Source organism: Cupressus sempervirens, chromosome 1 (assembly GCF_028749045.1).
Source record: "Cupressus sempervirens isolate cs-2001-9-10 chromosome 1, ASM2874904v1, whole genome shotgun sequence".
Taxonomy (NCBI): domain Eukaryota; kingdom Viridiplantae; phylum Streptophyta; class Pinopsida; order Cupressales; family Cupressaceae; genus Cupressus; species Cupressus sempervirens.
The window spans coordinates 608,152,611-608,159,118 of NC_143118.1; positions in this window are offsets into that span (position 1 = coordinate 608,152,611).

Here is a 6,508-nt window from a genome sequence, read left to right on the forward strand (position 1 = left end):
CAAAATCGGGTAACTTTTTCTTTTTTCTTTTTTTTGTCAAGTCCCAAAGTTTTGAACTCGAATAGAGTCGGATGCCTCGACTCGAGTCGTCTCCAAATTTTTTGCACGACTCATGTCACCGTGCTCGACTTGATTCTAAGTGCCCCGAGCCGTGTACATGATCCAAAAGCGGTTAACTTTTTCTTTTTGGTTAATGCCCAAAGTTTTCAACCTGACCCGCCTCGGCAACCTCGACTCGAAGCGCCTCGAGCCTTAGTGGCCTCCAATGTTTTTGCACGACTCATGCCACCATCGACTTTTCGCTCGAATCATGTCACCCAGGGCACCTCGATGCTACGTGACCCGAGCCCTGTGCGCGATCCAAAACTGGGTAACATTTTTTTTTGAACTCCCAAAATTTTATTCTTTTTTGCCTTACGAGGCCTATCATGATCTCTTTTTATAAAGAAAATTCTCAAATTGGATCGTTTCGACTACCCTACCTAAAATCTGGCTAGCTAGGCGTAATGCCTCGAGTCGACTTGACAATACGTGAACTGAAACTTGTGCGTGATCCAAAAGCGGGTAACTTGTTTTTTTTTTTTTTTTTGTAATGCCCAAAATTTAGCGCTTTTCGCTGTACAGGGCCTCCCATGATTTTTTTTTTTTTTTTTTTTTCCCCTCGTCGACCCACTCTGGCAACCCAGTCGGGTCGCCCGAGGCTGGGGCTATGGAGATGGGTTGACCTAGTCAGGTGACCCAAGTTGGGTCGACCCAGGCGTGCGATCCTGGCTGGGGACAACAAGTCGATTCTATAAGTTTGCTTGCCAATTTTGCTAGCCAGGTCGGCTCACCAAGTCATCTAACCATGTGGTCCTTGCCAAATCAAGAATTGACTCTTTAAGTCCACTCACAGCTCGTCAAGCCAGCTCACCAAGATGACTTACCGTCTCGCCTCACCAGGTTGCCCCACCAAGTCGCCTCTTCTTTAAGACCGCTCACCATGTCGGCTCCCCAAGTCACCTCACCGAGTCGACTATTCAGGTTGCCTCACCAAGTCGACCCCTTAAGTTCGCTCACCAAGTCAGCTCCCTAAGTCAACTCACCAAGTCGACTCACCTAGTCGTTTTACCACCTTGCCCCAGCAGGTGTGCTCGCCAAGTCGCCCAACCGAGTTGCTTCTCTAAGCCCACTCACCATGTCAACTCACCAAGTCGGTTGTTTAAGTACATTTCCAAGTCAACTCTTTAAGTTCACTCACCAGGTCAGCCCGCCCAAGTCACCTCTTTAAGTTCGTTCGCTAGGTCGGCCCGCCCAAGTCGCATCAGCGGGCTAACTCGCCGAGTCACCTCATGAAGTTGACTCTTTAAGTGCGCTCACCAAGTCAGCTCACCAAGTCGACTCACCATCTCGCCTCGATAAGTTGGCTTGCCAAGTTACCCCACCAAGTCGTCACCTCTTTAAGCCTGCTCACCGTGTCAGCTCGTCAGGTCGGCTCACCAAGTCGACTAATCAAGTAGGCCCACCAAGTCGCCTCAAGGATAGCTCCTCACCATGAGTTGCCTCACCATGTTGACTCAATGAGTCACCTCACCATGTTGACTCTTTGAGCCCGCTCGCCAGGTCGCCTCACCGAGTCGACTCGAGTACGTTCCCAAGTCGACTCTTTAAGTTCGCTCGACAGGTCGACTCACCAAGTCAGCTCACCACATCGCCCCGTTAGGCCCACTCTCACCAAGTGGACTCTTTAAGTCTTCTCATAAAGTCGAGCCACCAAGTACTCTCACCAAGTTGACTCTTTAAGTCCTTTTATCGAGTCACCCCACCAAGTACTCTCACCAAGTCAACTCTTTAGGTCCGTTCATAGAGTCACCCCACCAAGTCGACCCTTCAAGTGGGTTCATCAAGTCACCCCACCAAGTCGACTCTTTAAGTTCATTCATCAAGTCACCCCGCCAGGTCAGCCCACAAATTACTCTCACCAAGTTGACTCTTTAAGTTCGTTCATCAAGTCACCCCGCCAGGTCGGCCCACCAAGTGGACTCTTTAAGTTCGTTCATGAAGTCACTCTGCCAAGTCGGCCCACCAGGTCGACTCTCTAAGTTCGTTCATCAAGTCACCCTGCCAGGTCAGCCCACCAACTACTCTCACCAAGTCGACTCTTTAAGTTTTCTCACCAAGTCACCCCGCCAGGTCGGCCCACCAAGTACTCTCACCAGGTCGACTCTTTAGGTTTGTTCATCAGGTCAACCCACCGAGTACTCTCACCAAATCGACTCTTTAAGTTCGTTCATCAAGTCGCCCCGCCAGGTCAGCCCACCAAGTACTCTCACCAAGTCGACCCTTTAAGTTCGGTCATCAACTCACCCTGCCAGGTCGGCCCACCAAGTACTCTCACAGAGTCGACTCTTTAGGTTCGTTCATCAATTCACCCCGCCAGCTCGGCCCACCAAGTTCTCTCACCAGGTTGACTCTTTAAGTTCGTTCATCAAGTCACCCCGCCAGTTCGACCCACCAAGTACTCTCACAAAGTCGACTCTCTAAGTTCGTTCATCAAGTCACCCTGCCAGGTCAGCCCACCAAGTACTCTCACCAAGTCACCCTGCTAGTTCGACCCACCAAGTCAACTCTCTAATTCCGTTCATCAGGTCACCCCGCCAGGTCAGCCCACCAAGTCGAATCTTTAAGTCCGTTCATCAAGTCATGTGACCAGGTCAGCCCACCGAGTACTCTGGCCAAGTCGACTCTTTAAGTTTGTTCATCAAGTCACCTGACCAACTACTCTCACCAAGTCGACTCTTTAACTATGTTCATCAAGTCACCCCACCAAGCACTCTCACCACGTCAACTCTTTAGGTCCGTTCATAAAGTCACCCCACCAAGTTGACCCTTCAAGTGCGTTCATCAAGTCACCCCACTAAGTACTCTCACCAATTTGACTCTTTAACTCTTTTCATCAAGTCACCACACCAAGTACTCTCACCAAGTCAACTCTTTAGGACCGTTCATCAAGTCACCTCGCCAAGTTGACCCTTGAAGTCCGTTCATCAAGTCACCCCACCAAGTACTCCCACCAAGTCGACTCTTTAAGTCAATTCACGAAGTCACCCAACCAGGTCGGCCCACAAAGGACTCTCACCAAGTCGACTCTCTAAGTCTGTTCATCAGGTCACCCCACCGAGTACTCTCACCAAGTCAACTCTTTAGGTCCATTCATCAAGTCACCCCGCAAAGTCGACCCTCTAAGTTCGTTCATCGAGTCACCCCACCAAGTTGACTCTTTAAGTCCTTTCATCAAGTCACCCTGCCAAGCCGACTCTTTAAGTCCGTTCATCAAGTCACCAGAACAACTACTCTCACCAAGTCGACTCTATAAGTCCGTTCATGAAGTCGGCCCACCAAGTACTCCCACCAGGTCGACTCTTTAAGTCCGTTCCTCAGTTCACCCCACCAAGTACTCTCACCAAGTCAACTCTTTAGGTCCGTTCATCGAGTCACCCCGCCATGTTGACCCTTTAAGTCCGTTCATCAACTCACCCCGCCGAGTTGCTTCTCTAAGCCCACTCACCATGTCAGCTCACCAAGTCAGTTGTTCAAGTATGTTGCCAAGTCAACTCTTTAAGTTCGCTCACCAGGTCAGCCCACCCAAGTCGCCTCTTTAAGTTCGTTCGCCAGGTCGGCCCGCCCAAGTCGCATCAGTGGGCTAACTTGCCGAGTCACCTCACAAAGTTGATTCTTTAAGTGCGCTCACCAAGTCAGCTCACCAAGTCGACTCACCATCTCGCCTCAATAAGTTGGCTTCCCGAGTTACCCCACCAAGTCATTGCCTCTTTAAGCCCGCTCACCGTGTCAGCTCGTCAGGTCGGCTCACCAAGTCGACTAATCAAGTAGGCCCACCAAGTCGCCTCAAGGATAGCTCCTCACCATGAGTCGCCTCACCATGTTGACTCAATGAGTCGCCTCACCATGTTGACTCTTTGAGCTCGCTCGCCAGGTCGCCTCACCAAGTCAACTCGAGTACGTTGCCAAGTCGACTCTTTAAGTTCGCTCGCCAGGTCGACTCGCCAAGTCAGCTCACCATGTCATCTCAACAAACCAACTCGCCGAGTTGCCTCACCACGTCGGCTCTCTAATACCACTCGCCAAGTCGCCCCACCAACTCGCCCTGTTAGGCCCACTCACCACATCGCCCCGTTAGGCCCACTCTCACCAAGTGGACTCTTTAAGTCTGCCCATAAAGTCGTGCCACCAAGTACTCTCACCAAGTCGACTCTTTAAGTCCTTTCATCGAGTCGCCCCACCAGGTACTCTCATCAAGTCAACTCTTTAGGTCCGTTCATAGAGTCATCCCACCAAGTCGACCCTTCAAGTGGGTTCATCAAGTCACCCCACCAAGTCGACTCTTTAAGTTCATTCATCAAGTCACCCCGCCAGGTCAGCCCACAAATTACTCTCACCAAGTCGACTCTTTAAGTTTGTTCATCAAATCACCCCGCCAGGTCGGCCCACCAAGTGGACTCTTTAAGTTCGTTCATGAAGTCACTCTGCCAAGTTGGCCCACTAGGTCGACTCTCTAAGTTCGTTCATCAAGTCACCCCGCCAGGTCAGCCCACCAACTACTCTCACCAAGTTGACTCTTTAAGTTTGCTCACCAAGTCACCCTGCCAGGTCGGCCCACCAAGTACTCTCACCAGGTCGACTCTTTAGGTTTGTTCATCAGGTCACCCCACCAAGTACTCTCACCAAGTCGACTCTTTAAGTTCATTCATCAAGTCACCCTGCCAGGTCGGCCCACCAAGTACTCTCACCAAGTCAACCCTTTAAGTTCGGTCATCAACTCACCCCGCCAGGTCGGCCCACCAAGTACTCTCACAGAGTCGACTCTTTAGGTTCGTTCATCAATTCACCCTGCCAGCTCGGCCCACCAAGTTCTCTCACCAGGTTGACTCTTTAAGTTCGTTCATCAAGTCACCCTGCTAGTTCGACCCACCAAGTACTCTCACGAAGTTGACTCTCTAAGTTCGTTCATCAAGTCACCCTGCCAGGTCAGCCCACCAAGTACTCTCACCAAGTCACCCCGCTAGTTTGACCCACCAAGTCGACTCTCTAAGTCCGTTCATCAAGTCACCCCGCTAGGTCGGCTCACCAAGTCGAATCTTTAAGTCCGTTCATCAAGTCACGTGACTAGGTCAGCCCACCGAGTACTCTCGCCAAGTCGACTCTTTAAGTTTGTTCATCAAGTCACCCGGCCAGGTCGGCCCACCAAGTCACCAAGTACTCTCACCAAGTCGACTCTCTAAGTCCGTTCATCAAGTCACCCCGCTAGGTCGACCCACCAAGTCAAATCTTTAAGTCCGTTCATCAAGTCACCCCACCAAGTACTCTAACCAAGTTGATTATTCGAGTGCGTTCATCAAGTCACCCGACCAACTACTCTCACCAAGTTGACTCTTTAACTATGTTCATCAAGTCACCCCACCAAGCACTCTCACCATGTCAACTCTTTAGGTCCATTCATAAAGTCACCCCACCAAGTCAACCCTTCAAGTGCGTTCATCAAGTCACCCCACCAAGTACTCTCACCAATTCGACTCTTTAAGTCTTTTCATCAAGTCACCAAACCAAGTACTCTGACCAAGTCAACTCTTTAGGACCGTTCATCAAGTCACCTCGCCAAGTTGACCCTTGAAGTCCGTTCATCAAGTCACCCCACCAAGTACTCCCACCAAGTCGACTCTTTAAGTCAGTTCACGAAGTCACCCAACCAGGTCGGCCCACCAAGGACTCTCACCAAGTCGACTCTCTAAGTCTGTTCATCAGGTCACCCCGCCGAGTACTCTCACCAAGTCAACTCTTTAGGTCCGTTCATCAAGTCACCCCGCAAAGTCGACCCTCTAAGTTCGTTCATCGAGTCACCCCACCAAGTCGACTCTTTAAGTCCTTTCATCAAGTCACCCCGCCAAGCCGACTCTTTAAGTCCGTTCATCAAGTCACCAGAACAACTACTCTCACCAAGTCGACTCTATAAGTCCATTCATCAAGTCGGCCCACCAAGTACTCCCACCAAGTCAACTCTTTAAGTCCGTTCATCAGTTCACCCTGCCAAGTACTCTCACCAAGTCAACTCTTTAGGTCTGTTCATCGAGTCACCCCGCCAAGTCGACCCTTTAAGTTCGTTCATCAACTCGGCCCGCCGAGTTGCTTCTCTAAGCCCACTCACCATGTCAGCTCACCAAGTCAGTTGTTCAAGTACGTTGCCAAGTCAACTCTTTAAGTTCACTCACCAGGTCAGCCCGCCCAAGTCGCCTCTTTAAGTTTGCTAACCAAGTCACCCTGCCAGGTCGGCCCACCAAGTACTCTCACCAGGTCGACTCTTTAGGTTTGTTCATTAGGTCACCCCACCAAGTACTCTCACCAAGTCGACTCTTTAAGTTCGTTCATCAAGTCGCCTCGCCAGGTCGGCCTACCAAGTACTCTCACCAAGTCGACCCTTTAAGTTTGGTCATCAACTCACCCCGCCAGGTCGGCC